Source organism: Canis aureus, chromosome 9 (assembly GCF_053574225.1).
Source record: "Canis aureus isolate CA01 chromosome 9, VMU_Caureus_v.1.0, whole genome shotgun sequence".
In the NCBI taxonomy this organism is placed as follows: Eukaryota; Metazoa; Chordata; class Mammalia; order Carnivora; family Canidae; genus Canis; species Canis aureus.
The window spans coordinates 29,932,122-29,954,781 of record NC_135619.1 but is presented as its reverse complement, the minus strand read 5'-3'; the positions used below and the strand labels follow the sequence as shown (position 1 = coordinate 29,954,781).

Below are 22,660 nucleotides of genomic sequence, written 5' to 3'. Positions count from 1 at the left end.
GGAAATATCCGTGATTCAAGCTTGTACACTTACTGATTACATCAGATAAGCACATGAAAGCTCCATAAAATCCACCTTTCCCTCTGAAATGTACATCTTAGTGTGCATTCCTAGGTCAGGTTCATTCAAGTCTCCCAAGAATCCAGCAGTTCCTTTGATGTGTGGCTTCCACAAACTCCCACCTAGTCTGGAGAATTCTGTGTGTTGGTCATGATGCCCTGGGACTTTCTGTCCTCACTTGTAGCTGTACAGCAGTAGAGAAACAAGGCTGGCTACAGACTTGTCAGAGGAGGAGATGAAAGCTATCGGCCAGGGTAAGCCTTGTAGATTGGCTGTGAACTTCCGCGTAAATTCCACCCTCATCCTTCATGACCAAGGATGGTAATAAGTCAACCACATTACTAACCTAGTCCGGATCTGGTGTGATCCTCTCAAGATACTTACAGGTGACAGCTAACCTAATCTACAATCATACTTAGTAGAAAATAAATTTCCTGCTGTGCCACACCCATATTCTGTTAACAAAATGTGCTGTCTACCCATGTCCAGTCTGTGGCCAGGCAATATGGGAGATACAAAAGAAATATAGGGGGTGCCTGGGAGGCTCAGACGGTTAAGTGTCTGACTCTTAATTTCAGCTCGGGTCATGATCTCAGGGTAGTGAGTTGGAATCCTGAGTCAGGCTAATCGCTGGGCATGGAAGCTGCTTCAGATTCTCTCTCTGCATCTCCCTCTGCCCCACCTCACCCCACCTCGCTCTAAAAAAAGTGGGGGGAGAAAAAAGTATAAAGCAGGCAATCAGAGCAGAAAACAATCAGTGCAGAGAAGAGAAGAGCTGGGCAGCTGGTCCAGCAAGTCAGGAAGGAGTGGGTAGAGGCTGGACTAGGGTAGCACTAGCACAGGCGGAGAACCGGAGAACAGCACACTCGGAAGTCTGCAAAGGAGGAATAAGTCAGGACGAATATCGCAGTAGAGCCAGAGAGCACGGGCTGGATTCTGTCTCTGCCTTACAGTGGCGTGGCCTTGAGACCCTGAATTGTTCTGAGCCTTTTTTCACCTGTAAACTTAGGACAGAAGTACTGGCCCCAGCTGGCTGGATTACTGAGCTCAGTGAGTTAGCATAGGGTGCACGGTCTGGCTCATAGTGGGAGGTGCTCAAAAATGTTGGCTCCCTTCCTTATCTACTGATCTCTGTGCCCGGCCTCCCGTCTCCTGGGCAGAGATTGCTTTAGAAGAAAGGGGAGGAGAGGGCTGGACGATGATGTCTGTTTTCCAGACATTAAAGCAGGTGCCATTAAGCAGATTGAAAAAGTTCAGAAGGGCAAGACAGGGGTGATTTTTGATAGTTTGAAATGATCGTGGGCTAGTCCTACTGGTGGCTGTAAACCCAAGGGCTGAGAGCTGGCACCAACAGGGAGGCCAAGGTTACTCAAGCCACATGGGTCTCTGGACTCCTAGAAGGGAGAGAAACAGCAGCCATGGTGGAGGTGAGCAAGCTCACTTGAGGCTTGGGGCTCAGGCATAAAGACCCTAATGATGAAGCCGACATCACATCACTGACCAAACCACATGAACTAGGCTCCCACACTAGTGTCCTGGCTGCTTGGTTACGGGCTTTCATCTATTTCTGAGTTGACAAGAGTAAGGAGACTGATGTGAGAACCCATTGGTCTGCTATCATTACACGACAGAGTGTCTGAGGTCCCCTAGATAAACCCCTAGGAGGAGGTGCATATTCAATCAAACAGGTTCCTGCTGAGCTAGGGCCAGAAACAAACAAAATCATTCTATCCACAATTGCTGAGTTTCTCCCAAAAGGCCAAGAGCCTGGCATGAACAAGGCTCTTTCTGTTTGTAGAACTGGAGTTGAGAAAAGTCAGGGGAAACTGAGGAGCAATTGAGCAGACCAGCCCCCTGAACCACTGGTGATAAACTGGCTGGTGCAATTCTGAGTCTCATTAGACCACTGCCTTGGGTAAGAGATCTCCATGCCCCCTACTTTCTTGAAGACAGTGGGGTTAAATCGTGATTCTGACAGTTGCTGGTCACAACAGAAGGGGCAGCGCATTCAGAGTGGGAGGACTACAGTTTGTCAGTTCTGGGAGCTTGGGTGAGTCACTCAATCTCCCTATGCCTCAGTTTCCTCCTATGCAATCACACAAAAACATCCCAGCTTTGCAGTAAGCCTTAAGTGAGCACACATGAAAGTATTTTGTATAATGTAGAACTCTGTGAAGACAATAATTAGTGCTGTATGGCAGACCCATCGTGTTTGTCTTGAGTTACCTCAGGAAACTCCTCTGCTCAGAATCAGCATCAGGGAGGGTAGCTGTAAGAAAGTGAAATTTGGGGATGCCTGGGTGGCTCAGCAGTTGAGTGTCTGCCTTTGGCTCAGGGCGTGATCCTGGGATGGAGTCCCATATTGGGCTCCCTGCATGGAGCCTGCTTCTCCCTCTGCCTGTGTCTCTGCCTCTCTCTTTCTGTGTCTCTCATGAATAAATAAGTAAAATCTTAAAGAAAGTGAAATTTGCTTCATCCACTTCCATGTAGTGGATGAATTGTGGCCCTCAAAAAGGTAACGTCCAAGTCCTAACACCACCATGACCACCTCCTGCCCTGCCTCACACCTGTGAATGTGGCCTTATTTAGAAATAGAATTTTTGCAGATGTGATTAAGTGAAGGATCTTGAAATAATCTACCCTAGATTTATGGTAGGCCCTATATCCAATGATGGTCCTATGAAAAAAGAGAAATTTGAGACAGAGGGGAAGCCCTGCAGAGATCTGGAGCAATGTGTCTGCACGCTAAGGGACTCTAAGTGTCGTTAGCAACTGCCAGAAGCCAGGAGAGAAGCATAGAACACATTCTCTTTCAGGCCTTCCAGAAGGAACCAACTCTGCTAATGTCGTGATTTTGGACTTTTGTCTTCCAGACAAAAGAATAGATTCCTATTGTTTTAGGTCATTAAATTTGTGGTAATTTGTTATAGTAACCGTGAGAGATTAATACACCACACAAATTGGGAAGCCTTGGTACGACAGATTGCCAATCTCTTGGTTCACCTCGGCTGCTCTCCTTGATCCATCTGTCCTTGAGGACTATTCTCTCTTGTCTGTCAACGCTCCCTTTGGCAGCTTTTGGTAGATTTTATTTTGATATTGCCGTTCCCCTTCTCAGAAGCTACAGTGAGTTCCGGATGATTCCAAGTGACGTTTAAACACATTCTTACATGTCTCAAAGTTTTGCTCTTGGGGGAATGGCCTGGACAATCTCATTGCCTGGGGCCATCAAATTTATCATACTTTGAAATAAGCTTAGCAGTTGTGTGGTAGTTGATAAACCACAGCGCCCGATGGTCTGTCGCTACCTTGTTGCTTAGAGCAGTGGTCCTCAACCTTAGGGTGTTAGAATCACGTGAAACGCTAGTGAAAATAGAGATCGTTGGGCAGCCCGAGTGGCTCAGCGGTTTGGCGACGCCTTCAGCCCAGGGAGTGATCCTGGGGACCTGGGATCGAGTCCCACATTGGGCTCCCAGCGTGGAGCCTGCTTCTCCCTCTGCCTGTGCCTCTCTCTCTCTGTCTCTCATGAACAAATAAATAGAATCATGAAAAGAAAAGAAAAGGAAATAGAGATCGTTGCCTCCTTCCCTGAGCTCCTTCCTCCCCACAAGTTTCTGATTTAGTAGGTCTGGGGTGGGGCCCAGTATTTCTCATTTCTTTTTTTTTTTTCTTTTTAAGATTTTATTTATTCATGAGAGACACAGAGAGAGAGAGAGAGAGAGAGAGAGGCAGAGACAGGCAGAGGGAGAAGCAGGCTCCATGCAGGAAGCCCGACGTGGGACTCGATCCCCAGTCTCTAGGATCACCCCTGGGCTGAGGGCGACGCTAAACCATTGAGCCACCTGGGCTGCCCTCTCCAAAAACTTTTAAAGATTTTTATTTACTTATTCATGAGACACACACACACACACACAGAGAGAGAGAGGCAGAAACATAGGCAGAGGGAGAAGCAGGCTCCCTGCAGGGAACCCAATGCGGGACTCAATCCTAGGACTCCAGGATAATGACCCGAGCCGAAGGTAGATGCTCAACCACTGAGCCACCCAGGTGTCCCAGGTTTCTCATTTCTAACATGCTCCCAGCTGATGCCAGTGGTCTTGAACCCAACTGCATGTGCCAATGGCAAGTGGTTATCGAACTTTGCCACACATTATGATTACCTGGGAAACTCCCTTAAACCCCATGTCTAGGCTGCAACCCAATATCAACTAAATCAGAGTCTCTGGGGATAGGACCTGAGCATGAGTATTTTTGAAAGCTCCTCAGTGATTTTAATATGCAATCAGATTGACTTAGAGGCACTCTCTTGTCCCTGAGCCAGATGGGGATGGCTTGGGAAGCTGGGAGATGCCCTGGCTAGGCCTGGCACCCCACTCTAGGGGTGTGTAAAGGAAGGAGACAGAAACTGGAGTCCTAATGGGGTGTCCTCTCCCTGTGGCTACAGCCTAAAGACTCCATCTGGGGACCCAGCAAGAGAGTGATGCTATCGCTGATCCCAAAGGCTTGGGCGCAAAGCCCTATTTGGTAACACTACTTGCTTTATGAATTTGATCAAGTTGTTCAACTTCTCTTTGTTCTCCTTTCCTTATTTACAAAATGGGGACAGTAAAATTACCTACCTGCAACCAAACGTAGAGAAGATTAAAGGAAAAGATGTATTTGAAGCACCTGGCCCAGGTGCTGGAGAGGGCAGACACTGAGTAAATAAATGTTCATTTCCCTTCCCTGCCTCCTCGGCCATCTGTTCCCTCCTCATTCTCTAGTCTGAACCAGTGGGGAGAACAGGGGCCTGCACGCTTGTCCCTTTGTTTCTGGTTTCACTACCAGAGTTTGGAATCTTACTCACACTATTTTTACTTTTACCTTTTCTTTTTTACTATTAAAAAGAAATCTTTAGGGCTACCTCTTTTTTTTTGTTTATTCTTCTGAGATTTCTTCTAAATATGCATACCTATCGCCCCTTTCTTAATGGTAGCATACTTTATGTCTTTTTCTCCACTTTGCTTTTTTCATTTGTCTATATATCTTGAAGATTACTCCATAGCAGCCTATGGAAATATTCTTTTTATTCCTTTATAGAGCCACAGAACATTCTATTGTGTGTGTGGATGTACCATAGCTGATTTAACCAATTCTCCACTGATGGATGTTGGGGTTGTTGCCAGTCCCATACTATAGCAGTGCAGTGATAGACATGCTAATGCCTGGTTTTCATGTTTTGCCAGTGTATCTTCGGGGAAGATTCCTAGGCACTCTCCTGCTGCTGCCCTAGGCCTGGTTACAGACACTGGAATGCTAACTCCGCCACCTGCTTCCTTTTCTTGTGATGGGGCAGGCCTTGACAGGAGAAACAACAGAAAGGCAGTCTCTACTTCATTTCTGTCTTCCCACTTTCATACCTGTGCATCTTATTGGAGTGACCCAATTCATCAACAGAACTCTAGCTGTAAAGAAATCTGGGAAGTTTAGTTTTTGGGTTTCCTGTCTCTGCCACACTGAAAAGCTCCACAAGGCCGTTGGAGTGCTTGTCACACTCTCCAGCTCAATTCCTTTGTTTTACAAATAAGGAGATTGAGGCTGGGAGGGCTAGGTATGTGCGAGGTCCATATGTGCCTATGATCTCGATCCCATAACTGGTTTGTGGCTAACAGCCTTGGCATTTGCCCCCTCACTTCCATGCCAATAGGGGTGCTTGTGAGTTGGAGTTTCATTAAGTCAAACATCTGAGAAGCCACTCCATACAAGAACTTTTCATTTTCTAAAACAAAACAAAAACTCTCACAGTCTCCTTTGGGTGTATTATAAATTAGTAACTGTTATGTCCCCCCTCAAATCCATATGTTGTAATCCTAATCCCTCAGCACCTCAGTGTGACCAATTTGGAGATAGGGTCTTTAAAGGGTAATTAAGTTAAAATGAAGTCATTAGGGTGGGCTCTAATCCATTATGATAGGTGTCTCCTAGGAAGAGGAAATTTGAAAAAAAAAAAGGGGGGGGGGAGGAAATTTGGATACAGACAGGCCAGAGAGGGGTGGGGGGTGATGTGATGACACAGAGAAGGTGGGCCCCCTGTAAGCCAAGGACAGAGGCCTTGAAACCAAGCCTGCCAGCACCTTCATCTCAGACTTCAGCTCCCAAAACTGTGAGGAAGTATATTTCTGTTGTCTGAGCCACCCACTCTCTGGCACTTTGTTACAGTGGCCCTAGCAAATTAATATAGAAACTAAGGTCTGGTAAGAAAAAACAAAAACAAACCATGCATTGGTAGGAGACTTATTCGGTCTCTGTGATGAGTTGCTTCCCTCGGTGATTTTTGCCCTATACGTTTGTCCTACCACCTTACCTCTCGAAGCTTCTGCCAAACCAGACTCTTTTTGGCATCTTTCTCTATGACGGGATCTCACTCAGAAAGATGCTTTCTGCATCTTGCACAGTTCGGAAGTCTCTAGAGTGGTGAATTGGCGTGGCCTTCATTGGTGGCAGAGGCGCCAGCCCCTACAGAGAGAGAGGCTGGGCACCTGAGAACTTGCACCTTATTCGGCATTCCCTGAGCACTGTCACTCTCAGCTTTTCTAGCCCACCCTCTTTGGGGAGCTGCAGCAATCTTGCTTGAAATGTGTTTTGCCCCTGTTTTCACAGGAGGTAAATGTGGCACGTAAATGCATTTTTAATGACTCAGATCTGCATTTGAAAGTACTTTCCAGCTTTGCTGGGTCATTAAACCTTTAAATTCTTTAATATTTTAATGATTTTTATAGTCCAGCGATGTGTAGGTTTGTTCAAGTTTGCACCCTCCTCCTGCTTCCTTGCCCGCAAGATGCTCCAGCAAGAGCTCACCAAAGGCTTATTGAACACACGGCCCTGTTCTGACCGGGTCCTTTCTTGGCAGCCAGTCCCCTGCACTGGCAGTCACCCTAGCAGAGGCTTATCATCTGCTCTTTCTAGCAGAGGCTCATCTTACTCAGGCTTAGGTTCTAAAGGCAGTTAGGATGGTCCAAATGACCTTTGGAAATCTGCTCAGAAGTTGCCATGTTGGAGATCATGAAACCATTTCCCGGTAAGTCCAGTGGGTCCAGCTATCCCTCCAGTGTTGGAACAGAATATGGTCTTTTCAGTGGAGTCCCCAGTGAAGGATTGGCCTGTGTCCAGGGGCTATGCTACACCAGGCCTGGCTAGTTCTTACACAATGAGAAGAAGGCAGAAACCAAGACCTACTGGGAACAGCAGATTCATATCCATTCACTGAGTGGAAATGTAGGCAGAATTACCTGTATTATTTAAATAGTGCTCTCTTCCCCCAGCCCCCAACCTCCTCTCTCTCTCTCTCTCTTTCTCCCTCTCTCCCTCTTTAGTTTTGCCGAACACACGTGTAGCATGGCTCAGTACAATATGGCAGACGGAATACTCCCTGGGGTCCAGGATGAGAGACTGCAAAGTTCGTTCAGCCACAAGCATTTTGGAGAATGCTAAGGCCAAGGCAGACTCTGCAAGCAAATAGAAGTCATTGCTCTCTCTTAGGTTCAGTTTACTCACCTGTAAGATGCATGTTTCAGGATGGATGATCCCGAGGCTCCCTTCTGGAGCTTCTGACATGGGCAAGTTCAAACTCAGGCTCTCAGCTGAGGAAGACTAGCCACCTAGGACAGCCGTAATAACCCAGGGTGCTAGGAAAGCGCTGGCCCATTCCCCTGCACTGCCCGGAAATGTCCTAAGACAGAATTTGGTAGAAGGGAGAACAAAGCTAAGCAATGAGTTCTGTAGGAGAATGCCTGCTAATTCACCCTGCTTGCCTCCAATGCCTCTTCAGTTCAGCAAATCTTTTTTTGTTTTAAGAATTTTTTTTTATTTGAGAGAAAGAGTGAGCAGGAGGGGGAGGGAGAATCTCGAGCAGAGTCCATGCTGAGCACAGAGCCTGATGCAGGGCTCGATCTCACACTGCAAGACCATTACCTGAACCCAAGAGTCGGACACTTAACCGACTGAGCCACCCAAGAGCCCCCAGGTCAGCAAATCTTGATTTTGCACCTGGTACAGACACGACCGGGTGCTCTGTATTGGAAAGGTAAAGGCAGGTAAACTGTCCCTGTCATTGTGGAACTCCCAATCTTGGTATAATTTTGAGTGTTTTATCACAAGTGAGAAAGCTGAGCATTTTTTGTTTGGGGGTAAAATCCACCAGGACAAACTAGGGTGTATATCAGAAAACCTTTCTGCCTTTAATTAATTTCCAAATGCATATCCCTTTGGGGGCTGTGGAAATCATTAGTGCTTGTCACCAAATATTTCTGTTCTCCTTCTACTGACCACATAGTAGGTTATATTTTTCTGAGCCACTGAAGTTGAGCATGGCTGTGTGACTTGCTTTGTCAATGAAAGATGAACGGCACCGTATGTTTTACTTCCAGGCAAAAGCCTTATAAGCCATCACAATGCTCCCCTGTGGTTCTTCCCCTGCCATCCCACATAACCAGCAATGTTCCAAGTAGTGGAAGCTCACAAGCCTGTGTCTCTCCATGAGGACAAAATGGCAATATAAACCTGGCAGACACAGGGTGGACATGTAGTATGAGCAAGTTGTGTTAAGCCATGGAGTGACAGATATGTGAAGTGCATGGAAATGAAATTCAGGAGATTTGGTTTTCCTGTCATATTTTTCTTAAAGTTTTTTATGCTTTTTAGGAATTCAGGAGAGCTGAACATCTGTATGAATTAGCAGATATAGAAGTTGCTAAGCATTCAGAATGGAACTGCTTTGTGGAATCCTTGTCTTTTTTCTCAACCTAGATCCACCTTCTTGGACTCACCCCCACCATGCCCCCACCCTTCTGGCCATTGGAGCTCATCCTGTCCCTTGCCACACATCAGTTTCCAGGTAGGGAGCCGAGTGCCCCATGCTTTGTGCACCAACCTCCATCAGCCTTCTGTGCCTTGGCTTCTTATATCTCATGCTGCGGGGATGCACTGCTGACTACAACTTCAGGAGAGAGCTCCAGAAAGTTAGGCCTGTAGAGCATTGAGTGCTGTTCCCACCACATACAGTTTTAGGTAGCTCATCTTGAGCCACACAGGGACCTCAACAAACATAGTTCATTATTCCTCAGGTATGCTTGTTACAATTATATTGGTATACCAGAATGTCTCAGCAAAACCTTAACTTGTGGCCTAACCCATAGAGAAGGTATGTTTTTATGTACAGTTTCTGTACACATATAGCACATGGGTGTGTCACAGAACTTTCTGTTCCATTATGCTGGTCTAGCTGGCTGTTCGTGAGCCAGCACCACGCTGATACTGCCATGGTTTGTAGTGTATTGGATTGAGGAAGTCTTCCTTCTTTATTCTTCCTGTTTAAAAAAACTAACTTAATTATTTATTTATTGAGTTCCTCAAAAAAGAAATCCAGCTGGCATTTTGAGTGAGATTGCACTGAATTTTTAAGTTAATCATTGATTTAATTAGGTCTTTATAGAGTCATCCAAGATAGGTCATCCTATATTAGGTCATCCAGTCCAAAAGCATGGAATGTGCTCTATTTATTCAGATCATTTTCTGTTTCCTTTATTAGAATTTCTAAAATCTGTATGGAAGTTTTGTGTATTCTTGGCTAATACCTAGATGTTTTGTAGTTCTTGTTGCTATTGTGAATGGTATCTTTTTAGTAATATTTTCTAGTAGCTATTGTGAGCAAGGAGAGATGCCGCTGCTTTGTGCAGGTTGATTTTATATCTGGGAGACTTAACTGAACCTTACTAGTTCTGATTTGTTTGTATCTTTGTTTTTTTCTAAGGTGACACTCTGCTTTGCTACAGGAAGAAACACACATGCACCACCACCCCACCCCACCCCCGCCTTTAATTTCTGTGGCAGGTAGTGGTGATAATTTTCGAAGGGGATGACTCACTGGGGAGGAGTGGAAAATGTTTCCTTCTTCCCCCACTATAGGAGGGCTGGGTCCTCTGTGACTCTGACAGCTTCGGAGTCTTACCCTCCACTACTGTGGTGGGAGAAAAGATTACTAAAAGTTCTCTGATAACAGGAAAGAGGAGGGAATGTCACCCAAAAGAGAGAGGGAGGGATTTAGAAAGAAGGGAGAAGCCAAAGGAAAGGGAAAGACTCTTTTGAGGGGCATTTTGACAGGATCGGTGATCTGTCTGGGGCCTGGGAAATAGCAGAATCAGTAAATGGTAAAAGAATCTCTGGTTCCAGAAGAGTAGCTGGACCAGAGACCCACCATCCCACGGTTTCACCAAAAAGCCGTGGGAGGTGTTGGTCACCTAATGTAGGGGTGAGGAAGTACCTCCAATCACCACCCGCCTACCTCCAGCCATGCTAACCCCAGTAGAGGCCCTGCCCCATGATTGCTGCCCCCTTGCAGCCAAGCCACAGGGCCCGACAGCCCCAAGCCAGAGGGCCTGGGATTTTCCCAAGTCTCATCTCCCTACATCCCCACAGCTCCCACAAGTCAGAGCTGGATCTATAAGGCGCAGCCAAGTTGAGGACCCTACAATGGATACTGAAGAGAAGTTGACTGAGGGAAGTCCAGGAGTCGAGAATGTTTTAACTGGGCAGCTTGTCTGCCTTGTTTAACGAGTAACCATACTGAACGTTAAGGGTTCTTTGATTTGGAAACATCTCTGCACGCTTGAGAGACGGTGCAATGGGGCTGCCTCCTGCCCTGCACAGTATCTAATGGGGCTGCTGGAGGCAGAGTGGAGAGGCCTTGGTTAACAGCTGTGATTGGTGACCTTGATTTTAGTCACCGGCTGAGTGACTTTAAAGCAGGAAGTGAGGAGGCCATTCCCTCCCTGTCCCTCCTTCAAGGGCTCGCCCAGGACTGAATAATGAGTGCATTAAATGCAGCTCTTCTCTGCCCACCTGTGCTCCCCCTTTTGCCCCTTTACTTTCACGAATTCTGACCCCTGGTACCCAAAGCCCTGAGTGTATGAATACTCCCCTCAGAGAATCTGCTTCTTTTAACAGATTGGGAGGAGCAGAGCCATCCGGACAGGTCTGTTCATGCGGGAAGCAGACAGATGCCTTCAAATCCCACTCAGATGCCAGACCCCTTAGGGTCTCAGTGGGGAGACAGGCCTGGCTCTGCTTGGAAGCAAGTCATAAAGAAGGCAGGCTTGCTTTGTCGACGTATCACCTCAAAACAGAGGAAGCTATTCTGGAGCAAAGAAGCCAGAGAGAGTTGTCAATGGAAAGAGGGGTGGAGAGAAGCCTGGTGGAGTGACAAATGCCTGGGCCTGTGAAGTGCTTCCACGCACTGAAGAGCCAGGCCCGGCTGGAGCCAGGGCATCCCCGAAAGCCCGGGTGAGGCCGTCCTGGGGTGTGCTCCTCGTTTCCTGTTGCAGCCCATCTCCACACACGAGCGAGCGGCTGCGGAACAACGGCTTGCAGTGACTCAGCTTTATAAATAGGACATTCGTAGCGAAGAGTATAGGAAATTCCCAGAGTCTGCTGCCTGGCCTTATTTTGGGTGTGCAGTTCACACAAGTGAAGTCCCAGCCTCCCTCCCCACAGCCTCCTCGGGGGCTTGATTGCAGGCGCATCTCCTCTGCTTTGTGACCTTGTGACCGGAAATGTCCCGGGGGAGGGCTGAGAGGCACAGGGGATGGAGGTGTCCACCTGGGACCTTGTTCAGACGCCGTGGGAGAGAGGAGCGAACACTGGCCTCAGGGTCCCCGCGCCCAGCCCGCAGAGCTCCTCGTCTGCCTTGTCTCACTGACTCTCGCTTACTCCCCGGAGGAAGGTGTGTCATTATTCCTATTTGGTAGATAAAGAAACTGGAATCCAAACCCACATCTGACTAATCCTGGATCTCAAGGCTGAACCGCAGACCCAGCCTCTCCTAAGCATAGAATAAGAAGGCAGAAGGATGATAGGGATGATAGTAAAGGAGAGCCTTCTGTTTTCAGGAGACAAGGATGGGAGAAGGGTGCCAGTACCCTGACCTTCTGGTGATACTGCTTTTTTCCTTCTTTCCCTCAGTGACATCTTCCTTGGTAGGGGGCTGTTTGTGGAAGCTCAAAGACTTGAGCTTTGAGTGGTTCAATGGCCCCTGCTGTAGCTGGGTTTAAAGAATCTGAGAGGGTGTCTACACAGAGGCAGGAGGTTCTGCAACAGAGAGGGTGGGGGAGAAGTCAGGGCATTGCAGGTTTAGGACCTGAATGCTATTCAAATATTTGCCCAACAACTCCCAGTGCTTTGGAATAAGTGGCAGGAGCGGCCCTGCTGAGTCACTGGATGCTGAGGCATTAAACAGAAATGTGATAGCGCGCCTCTAATGACTTCCAACCTCTCCTTCCTTGTAATGAGCCAACGTCTCCCTCACCAAGGGGCCTCCTTACAAGGAGAGGCCTCTGCTTCTAGGCTGCCAGACAAGGTGGCACCTTCCACCTTTCTGGTATGGAGTTGGCACGCCCATGACTTCATCAGGTGGCTGGGACTGCCAACACTGTTCCGAGCTCCAGAACTATATTTCCAATAATCTATGAAGTTTTTCCTCTTAGATGCCCCCAAGTCTTCCGATTTCAAGTTCATAATAGAACACTCCAGACTTTTCTTCCTGTATTCTCCCTTTTAGTTAATGACCTCACTTTCACCTAGTCACTGTAGTTAGCAAATGCTGAATCATCTTTATTTCCTTGGCTCCACTCCTCCTCCTGCTTTCCCTGTGTAACTGATCCTCACGGCCTTCATGAGGGCCCCCAGTTTCCCCCACCACCTGGAGTACAAGCAGGTACTGGGTCCTGGCCACGGTGCCCTTTTCTGACCAGGGTGTGTACCTGACCCAAGCCAAGCCCATCAAAGCCCTTTCCCAGGATTTTTCAAGTGGCAACAGGGAGTTGGACCACCCCATCCCTTTCCTTTCTGGTTACCAGCTGGGAGGCCTGTGGTCATGTGCTCTGCTGCCTGGAAAAAGTCCATCCACAGCAGGATGGGAGACCATGCTGATGAATGATGGCAAGAGAACTCCTGAACAGATGGAGTTCCTTATTCAGCCTCCCCGAGTCCGCACTGTGGCCTCTCTCCAACTCACCCTCTGCAGGGTCACCAGGATTCTCTACTGTTGTTTCCAACCTGTTGTCTTAAAAAAAAAAAAAAAAATCTAACTACAGGGAAGTTTACAGAATTATTCAATGAACACCCATACATTCATCCATATATAAATTCCAGTTTACCAACTGTTGGCGAGTTAGCCACATTGGTGTTCTCTCTGTATGCATGTACACATTCTCTTCCTGAACCACTTGAAAATAAATCATTGATATCATGATACTTTTCTCTTTTTAAAAATATTTTATTTACTTGAGAGAGAGAAAGAGAACAAGTGGGAGGAGGGGCAGAAGCAGGAGGAGACGCAGACTCCCCACTGATCAGGGAGCCTGACACAGGGCTTGATCCCAGGACCCTGAGATCATGACCTGAGCTGAAGGCAGGTGCTTCACTGGCTGAACCCTCAGACACCCCAGAACTGTATTTTCTCACAGCTCTGGAAGCTCGTATTCTAATATCAAGGGGCTGGCCAATTCAATTCCTGGAGAGATTCCTGGCAAAGCCTCTCTTCCTGGAATGCAGATGGCTGCCTTCTTGTGTACAAACACACACACACACACACACACACACACACCCTACACACATATCCACAGAGAAAGGGAGAGAGAAAGAGATAACTCTCTGGTGTCTCTTCTTCTAAGGGCACTAATCTCATTGGACCAAGGTCTCAACCCCATCACCTCATCTTACCCTACTTACCTCCCAGAGACCCCCATCCCTAATACCATCACACTGGGGATTAGAGCTTCAACATATGAACTGGGGGGGAGGGGGGGACACAAATGTTCAATCCATAACACTAACCATCCTGGCATTGATGCATACAGTAGAGGGGCTTCTGGAATCCCACTTCTACATTAGGGCCAGTGACCTCCTAATTGCCCATTCTGTGCCCCTGAGGTGCTCAGTGCAGACTTTTTGGATAAATGCATACTGGATTCTGGCATGGCTCCACACATTTCCACCATCAATCTTGAACTCAATTGGAGCTAGAGTCAGATTTTTCAGTATATAAAAATCAGGAAAAATGCCAAGCAGCAATTCTCTACTATTGTTATTTTTTTTTAAGATTTTTATTTATTTATTCATGAGAGACACACAGAGAGAGGCAGAGACACAGGCAGGCTTCCCACAAGGAGCCCGATGTGGGACTCGATCAGGATCCCAGAATCACACCCTGAGCCACCCAGGCACCCCAATTCTCTACTATTTTTAAATAAAGGACTTTTCTCAAGTCTTTCCAGTTCCCATCCTACCCCACAGAGAAGAGGAAATGACTCTGAGCAGAAACAAAGACGGGGGAGGAGGGGGGGGGGGAGTCATTCTTTTTTCTAGAGATAAATTACTACCAGGACCTTCCCCATATTGACTATAAGGAATTAGGGAGGGAAAGGCAACAGCAAGTGTGAGTCTGGAAAGGGAACCGAAGGTCACCAGCCAATGGGCTCAGAGCCACACACATCTTCTCACTTACCTTGTCTTCCACGATGTCCCTCTGTGCCAAGGAGACAAGTTTTTAGGTTTAAAGGCATGGATCTAATACATTAAAACATGTGCAAGCCCTCGGAACCAAGCAGGTCCCCTTTCTGCTATCTGGTTTAGAGAAATGTTCATACACATGCAGGGATGCATTGCTCACAACAGCAAAAAGCCAATTTAAATAGTCTTGTTGTCTAGGCACAAGGAAACAGCTAAATAAGGAGTGCCACTGCTAAGCACATTGGGAAAGTATTTAACAATTTAAAAATGATGAATGGGTCTATGTGAACTGATGTGGAAAGACACCCACAGACTTATTGAGAGGAAATTCATGAGTTGAAAATAATACCTATAGGATTTGTATATAAACACCCCCAAAAACTTTAGTTTTCCTTTTAAAACTTCCTGAAAATGTTATCATCTTAAACATACGGGACAGTTTGGAGAATAAAATAACAAACGTTTACTTGTAGACCCACTATGTAGTTGTTGTTGTTTTTTTTTTTTTGCCACATTTGCTTTAAATAAGAACCATGTTCACCACACTGCATCTAGATAAATATATGTTGAGCATATACTATTTGCCAGACATTGTACTAAAGATGGTGCTAGGTGATATTGGTGTCATTGTGAACAAGACAGACAAGCAATCTGCCCTCATGGAGTTTAACTTCCTGGGTCAACAGAAAACAAGCAGTGGAGCAAATACATTATTATGGATCATGATGAGTGACATGAAGGAAAAGCAGGGATAACAGGTGTGACCTACCTCGAGTAGGAGGAGCAGGGCTGAGGGATCTGAGGAGGTGAGCTGTGAGCTGACACCTGAAGGATGAGAAAGAACCAACCATGGGAAGAACAAACTGGGCAGAGGCCCAGAGAATCTCAGAATCAGGGATGGCTGTATAATTGGCTCCAGCCAGTACAAAGGAAAATGCAGGCCTCCAGCCAGTGGTGGGAAAGTCAATATCCCCCTCCCAGGGCCTTAATGCTTTAACCTACAGCAGATGGGGGGATCCCCAAAGGATTGCAGCCTCTGTCCTAGGACATGCATGATACCTGCCTGGATCTAGATAAGGTGAGAGATTAGATGTGCCATGGGACTGTCAGCCCCAGTGGAGATGGTTGCTGCTGTGCCCTGTCCTGAGGTGTCACATCAGGTACCCGACTCTGACCCTCCCTACTACCCTGCCCAGCCTGTTACCAGGGCTGAAGGATGACAGCAGAATGTGGGCCTCCCCCTGGCAATGTGCCTGGCAGAGGGTGGCAGTGGTCATAGGGAGGACATGGAGAGAAAAGGTAAAGGTAGGCCAGGAGGACCTGGGGCCCCAGGCAGCAGAAGGTGGTAGGAAACACAATGACAGATGAGTTGAGACTCTAAGCCTAGTGCAAATGGCCTGCTCCATTGACCCATCAGGCTTCACTTGCAAAACAAAAATTCAAAGATAATTATTAAGAAATTCAAGATGGCAGCCTGGTTGGCTCAGTTGGTTAAGCGTCTGCCTTTGGCTCAGGTCATGATCTCAGGATACTGGGATTGAGCCTCACGTCAGGCTCCCTGCTTCTCCCCCTCCCTCTGTGCCCCCCACCCCCACCCAACCCTGGCTGGTGCTCTCTCTCTCTCTCTCTCAAATAAATAAGATCTTTAAAAAAAAAAATTCAAGATGGTGACCACAGGGTATTAAAATCCAACTATAACCCTCCTACCCCCACTTCTGAGTGTAAGGCCCAAAGGGGCTGCACTTGTCTCAGGCCTATGAAGCTGACCCTGTTCAGAACTGAGAGGAGGCCAGCATCATGACTGATCACAGTGAGTAGTGGGAAGCAGAGGAGGGGCACAGGCCAGATAATGCCAGAGGATCTGTGCGTCCCTGCAAAGATTTTATTCTTTGCATTTTATTCTTCATCCAGTCAGAGACTACCAAAGGGTTTCAAGCAGATGAGTAACATTTTAGGTCTCACTGGCTACAGCGTGGAGAGTAGATTGGGCTGTGAAGGAGTGAAAATGTGGCTGACCAGTGCCGGTGGGAGGTGATAGTGACTTCAAGTCTAGTAGAGGTCCTGGGAGAGAAGCAGATGGATGAGAGACGTTTTAGGAGCATAGGGTAAAAGAAATGGTTGATAAAGAGATCAAGGAAGGAAGAGCCCAGGGAGTGGGAAGGTTCAACTGGGCAGAGGTTGAAGTCAGAGAGTAGGAAGATGTGTACAGCAGAGTGGAGGCAAGATGAAGAGCAAGAGCCCATGCAGGGTCCATCACAGACCCGCCTAAAGCCCAAGGTCTGGGAACCCCAGCTTTGCAAATGGCATCTGATTGCATGGATCTGTGTCTGGATAAGCCAGGTTGAGTGAGCTGAGCTCCTCTCCACATCCTAGGGAGTTGTACCTTACCTGCCCAGTCTCTCCTCCAGATGCTAGCCTAGAGGGCTCCGCTTGTCACCTTGCAGGACTGCTTAGGAAGGCTGACGGTGCCTGTCCTTCCCTGCCATGCCCGCCTGCATGGCTTGGCCTCTTAAAACACACATATGAGAATGGGAACTCAGGCCAGAGCATAGGAGGACCCAGGGATGAAGAGGAGAAAGAACAGTGGTTTTACCTGTGAAATCAACCTGAACCTTAGTTATCTTGAATGCAAAGAGTGACCTTCCTGCCTGGCTGTCCTCCTAAGCAAAGGACTACAGCTGGGATTCTATTTTCATTCAAATACCAATGTCAAAGAGACCTCATGGTTTCCTTTTTGTAAACCAGTAAGAAACATCCAACAAGGGAAGGAGCACAAAGGAGGAGGGGTAGGCAGGAGGATTAGGCAGGAGGAGGGAAAGGGAGGGGTTTGCCGAGCTGAGGATGATGTGAGAGCAGCTTGCCTGCCATCCAGGCTTCTGGTCAGCCCTCGGCTTTGGAGAAGCGGCCACGGGAAGCCGTGAGTCAGGAGAGCATTCTTGCAGGCTTTGCTAATGCTGATGCACATGCAGAACGGGAGGAAACGCGGTCCTGGTTTGACCTAACCATCAAGCCCTCTCTCGTCGTTATTAAAAGCCATCATTAAAAAAAAAAAAAAAAAAAAAAAAAAGCCATCATTTTCTCCCTCCCTGGTGGCAAGGTTAGTGAAAAGAAATTCAACTAAAAGTAATGTCTCAGACCTATTAATTTCGAATGGCCAAAAAGAAAATGAGTCTGCAGAAAAAAAAAAAAAAAAACCCTCCTTTTATTTCCTGTTAATTGAGCCAAAGAAAACTCTCCTTCAAATTACTGAGCTATTCTCATTGTTCTGTGTTTGTATAGAGCTCTGTACGGCTCCGGGGCTGCGCTCAAAAGCTCTCAGGACAGTCCTGTCTTGGGGACAAGCAGCCTGGGGGATCTAGTTTTTCTCAGTGTGTCTGCAGGAAGTTAATAAGAACTCGAAGGAAAACATACTTTGGGAAACAATGGCATTCAAAGAAGTAAAATGGGTCTCTTTACTATGCAGAGCCTTCAGCGTACTAATGAACAATGTCAATCTTTAAGAGGCGTGCGGAAAATCCTGTGGGTTTCCTCCTCAATACCATTCTCTGCTCCACTTTTTTGCTCAGATAACCTGGATATATTATTTTAAGATTTTATTTATTCATGAGACACACACAGAGAGAGAGAGAGAGAGAGGCAGAGACACAGGCAGAGGGAGAAGCAGGCTCCACTCAGGGAGCCCAACATGGGACTCGATCCTGGGTCTCCAGGGCTGAAGGTGGCGCTAAACCTCTGAGCCACCCGGGCTGCCTGATAACTTGGATTTTATTTGATTACATACCTGTGTTTCGTGGGCTCCTCCCTGTGCCGGGAGGCATGGTGGTTAATCTGACCCACCACCCTTGACAGTGATCACTCGAGGTGTGGGCATGAGATGCAGCCCTGCCCATGGGATGTAAGGCAAATCAGACTTGGGAATTTCTAGGAAGGTTTTCCTCACTTTTGAAACAAAGACAATACGGGCACTTGCCTCTTCCTGTCTTTGGACACCATTGTGCACAGACAGGAGCTTGGAACTGCTGCAGTCATATTGGATGCGTGAAAAGCTGAGAACACCTCAGAGAAGCTGGTCTCAATCCCTGATGCTGTTAAACTGTGGGATTAACCCTTGGGTCTCTTTCTTCATTGTTGAGGCCACGGGCTGTTCTGTGTTGTTCAGCTAAAGCATCTTGAAACCGAAAGGGACACAAAATGCAAACAGTCCCAAATTCACTTGACTGCAGAAGCTCCTTCCTGACTGGCATCCTACTGAGAACCCTTTGGGAAAAGCCAAAGCGTGAGTGATATGGAGTTGGAAATTGGAAACTCCAAGTTCTGTTTTAGGTTCTAAAACTCATATGCGCTCCTGGGCCTCATTTCTAACTTTGTTAGAAGAGTGTGTAAACTAAAATAACATAAGTGCTTGATGCTATGCATGGCACATAGTAGATGCGTTATAAATCATTGTTGCTAACAAAATGGGGACCTGGGGGGGAGAGGAGAGAATAGACCAGTTTCAAATCTCATCTCTGCCTAAGTGTTTTTTTTTTTTTTTTTTAAGATTTTATTTCTTCATTTGGAGAGAGAGTTGGAGTAGAGGGAGGGAAAGAGGCAGAGGGAGACAGAGAATCTCAAGCAGATGCCATGGCTGAGCACAGAGGGGAGGGGCCTTAATCTCTCTACTTCAGGATCATGACCTATACCAAAATCAAGAGTCAGACACTTAACCAACTGAGCTACCCAGGCGCCCCACTGCCTAAGAATTCTAACCATTCCAAAAGTAAAACCTGTGTTCTCTGGCCCTGTATCAGTTTATAGCATCCTCTAGCTCTCCACTCGGCTGGTAAGAGATAAAGACACCAGAGATGTCCTATGTGAGCACCCTGAATCAAGGGCCCATAGTCCCTTTCTCTTCTGCTGAAGCAAGCCTGGGGTTCTGCTGGGTTGGGCTCCCTGGATGGCCAGTGTCCCTCTGCCTATGCTAATGGCTCCAGGATGCTCCTCAGTGAGAATTCCACATGTACCCGAGGCCTGGCCTGCCCCAGGACAATCTCCAGTCTAGACACTCTTGTGGATGCCAAGGGATTGAGTTCCTCCTCACCCAGCGCTCTGGCTGGGACTCCGCAGCAGCTGGCAGACAGCTGACCAAGGGCTTTGCGCTCTCTCTAGCTCTCGCTCTCTCTCTCAATCTCTCTTGTCCACTGAGACCTTTTATTTGTATGTATTACACCCCTAGAAAAATAATCCCAGGATTTTTCCTTCTGTGTGTTTTAATCCATAATGCCAGCTGAGATCATCAGTATAATAAAACCAAACTGAAGGGACAGGAGCAGATTGTCCTACCATCCTTCTAGATCTTTGAGTTGCACATCACAACTGGAGCTCCACACTTGCTTCACCTCCTGTGAGGCTCACAAATATTTTCCCAGCTGTTACCAACAAGGATTTCAAATTCATCAATGTAATCATGCTTCATCACCATGGTTAGAAACTGGACCATGACTATGAAACATGACCTAAAAAGAACCTAGTGTTTGCCTTTCTTTTGGTTGGTGTTGGTGCCCTTGAGAGCATCTGCTTGGACGTGCATGAGCACCATTAGGGTGGCATGGAAAGACAGGGGCTTTGCTAGGTTTTATTTGGTCTGATGAACAGCACAGAGAGCAAGTGGCTGTGAATGTGAATGTGTGTGTGTGAGCACATGTGTGTTCGTGCATGTGCACATCACACCCAGGCATAGTTGTGACTCAGTAGAAATACCTTATGGAAGGAGTGAGGTAGACTAGGCAAGTTTTACTATTCGTTCTTTATAGGCCAAGAATTCGAGGTTCAAAGAAGCAAAAGGTGACATTAGCACAGCCCAAGTTGACATTAGCAATTAGTGGCACAGCCACTTGTGAGAACTAGCCTCTGGCTCCCAGGCCATTGCTCTTCCTACCTTGTGAAGGACACATTGGATATTCAGCAGTGAACTGGACACTCGCTGTTTGAGGACTTGGGGAGGTGGGGGCAAGAATAGAAAGAGGCATTTCTGCTGCAGCCCAGGGCTGGGTTACAGGAGCCCTAAATTGTGAAAGGTTATAAGTGAAGTAGTCGTGCTGCCCAGTATTAGTTTGGAAGAACACTTGGTGGGTATGTGTCAGATTTCCTGGAAGATGTGGTTTTTGAGCTGAATTATAAAGTTGTGCTTCCTATTCTCTGACATGTATAGGAATCCCCTGGGTTCTGATTCTGTAGAGCTGGAGTGATGACTGTGATTCTGCTTTTTTCTTTCTTCTTTCTTTCTTTCTTTCTTTCTTTCTTTCTTTCTTTCTTTCTTCTTTCTTTCTTTCCTTTTTTAAGATTTTATTTATTCTTCAGAGACAGAGAGAGAGAGAGAGAGAGAGGCAGAGACACAGGCAGAGGGAGGAGCAGGCTCCATGCAGGGAGTCCGACGTGGGACTTGATTCTATCAGGCCCTGGACTGAAGGCAGGCGCTAAACCACTGAGCCACCCAGGCATCCCATCTTTCTTTCTTTTTTAAAAGATTTTTAAAAATCTATTCATGAGAGACCTAGGCAGAGGGAGAAGCAGGCTCCATCCCAGGACCCTGGGATCATGACCTGAGCCAAAAGCAGACATTCAACCACTGAGCCACCCAGGTGCCCAGATTCTGCTCCCAGGTGATGCAGATGCTTTGAGTAGCAAAGTTACGAAAGAGGAGTAAGAATTACCCCCCTTTGAAAGAGGTTTTCAGAGATGATATTCTTGGCAGTAGCAAGCAAAGGTCAAAGATGAAAAGTACCATGGAGATCAGGGTGTGTGGGGTGAGGCGGATGAGGGTGGAGAGGCGAGGAGGACCTCTCCTAAGAGGGCAAGGGACACGTGAGAAAGGTCTGGTAAATGAATGACAGTTTATATTCCGTCCATGGCTTTCAGTGTTTCTCAGGTTGGACCCGTTTCAGCTCTATCAGAATCCTTCGGGCCCCACCCAGCATATCCTAGATTAATTGGTTCTGGAGAAGGCCTAGGGAATCTGCAAAGTTAAGAAGTTCTCAGGGTGATTCAGACACAAACTGGTTTGACAACCTGTGTTGGGCAATTTGTGGGTTTCACACAAGGGAGAGACAAGATCAGATTTGCATTTCACACAGATTCCCTGGGAACTGGGAAGGCCAAGCTAGGAGCTGGGCCCCCGAGGAAGGGGCTGATGTGGTTGTGCAGGCCAGAGAAGCTGAGCACTTGGGTCAGGATCCTGGCAATAGAAATGAAAAGAGAGAACTCAAGAAATATTCATTGATGACTCACTGGTGAGTTTCTGGTAGACTCCCAGCAAGAGAAACGAGGAGTTTGATTTTAAGTCTCCCAAGTTTGAGGGACATTGGATAAGGAAGTCCAGTGGGCAACCAGATTTGAGAGTCTGAAGCTCACTGCAAGGCCAGACCTAAGTATAGATTTGAAACTCAGCAGCTTATGATGTATTAACCATTAAAAGTCACCATGAATTTCATATTGGCAAGTATTAGGCTTTTCAGATTTTCCCAGAGACTCCGTCTGCAGGCGGAAAAGGCATTTGGGTACTAATTCTCCAGTATGCTGATTAGCAATGATGTTGATACTTTACGCAGAGACCCTTCCTGGAGAATCTTGAGCAGAAAGGAAAGAAAGTTCTATGCCTTGGAGGCCTTATGGTCTTTTAAGTAATGAATTTTGCTGCTCAGAATCAGTCTGGGAGGCGGGAGGAACTTGATGAGGGGATCTAGCAAATCCTCGTTCTGTGGTGACTGGACCCTGTCACGTACGTTTCCAGGCTCAAAGGGTAAATCATAGTAAACATGATAGCATCTTAAATTTCTCGCTTTCTCCGCTTACCAAGCCGGGCGCTAGGTCCTAGTCCTCAAGGAACCCACAGTCAGTTGGAGGAGACAAGCAGTTGGACATCTGTGGTGCTGTTGGGTGCATGTACATAAAACTGGGGTTCCGGGAAGGGCTCTGTGGAAGAGATGATCCACCTGTTACATCTAGGAGGAGGACTAGGAGTTGGTGGATGATGATGAATGGAGGTGGAGGAGGAACATTCTAGGAAGACAGTACGTGCCAG

General features: G+C 47.1%; 1 protein-coding gene and 1 long non-coding RNA gene across 4 annotated transcripts in view; one reads left to right on the top strand and one right to left on the bottom strand.

The window, feature by feature from the left end:
- Positions 1-13,222, top strand: part of VCPKMT (valosin containing protein lysine methyltransferase) — a 44,528-nt gene extending 31,306 nt beyond the window's left edge. Inside the window, exons 7-9 of one of the 3 annotated variants that reach the window (XR_013386182.1) lie at positions 8,845-8,932; positions 9,848-9,927; positions 11,041-13,222. The gene's annotated coding sequence lies outside the window, so the exon portion shown is untranslated. Of the gene's footprint in view, positions 1-8,844; positions 8,933-9,847 lie in introns of all 3 variants that reach the window. The other 2 variants (XR_013386183.1, XR_013386181.1) reach the window with 2 other exon arrangements.
- The window catches only part of LOC144320557 (uncharacterized), an 18,267-nt gene continuing 4,743 nt past the window's right edge, over positions 9,137-22,660 (bottom strand). Inside the window, exons 2-3 of the long non-coding RNA XR_013386190.1 lie at positions 15,371-15,426; positions 9,137-13,153 (exon numbers count right to left, since the gene is read on the bottom strand). This is a non-coding gene — a long non-coding RNA (uncharacterized LOC144320557). The remainder of the gene's footprint in view (positions 13,154-15,370; positions 15,427-22,660) is intronic.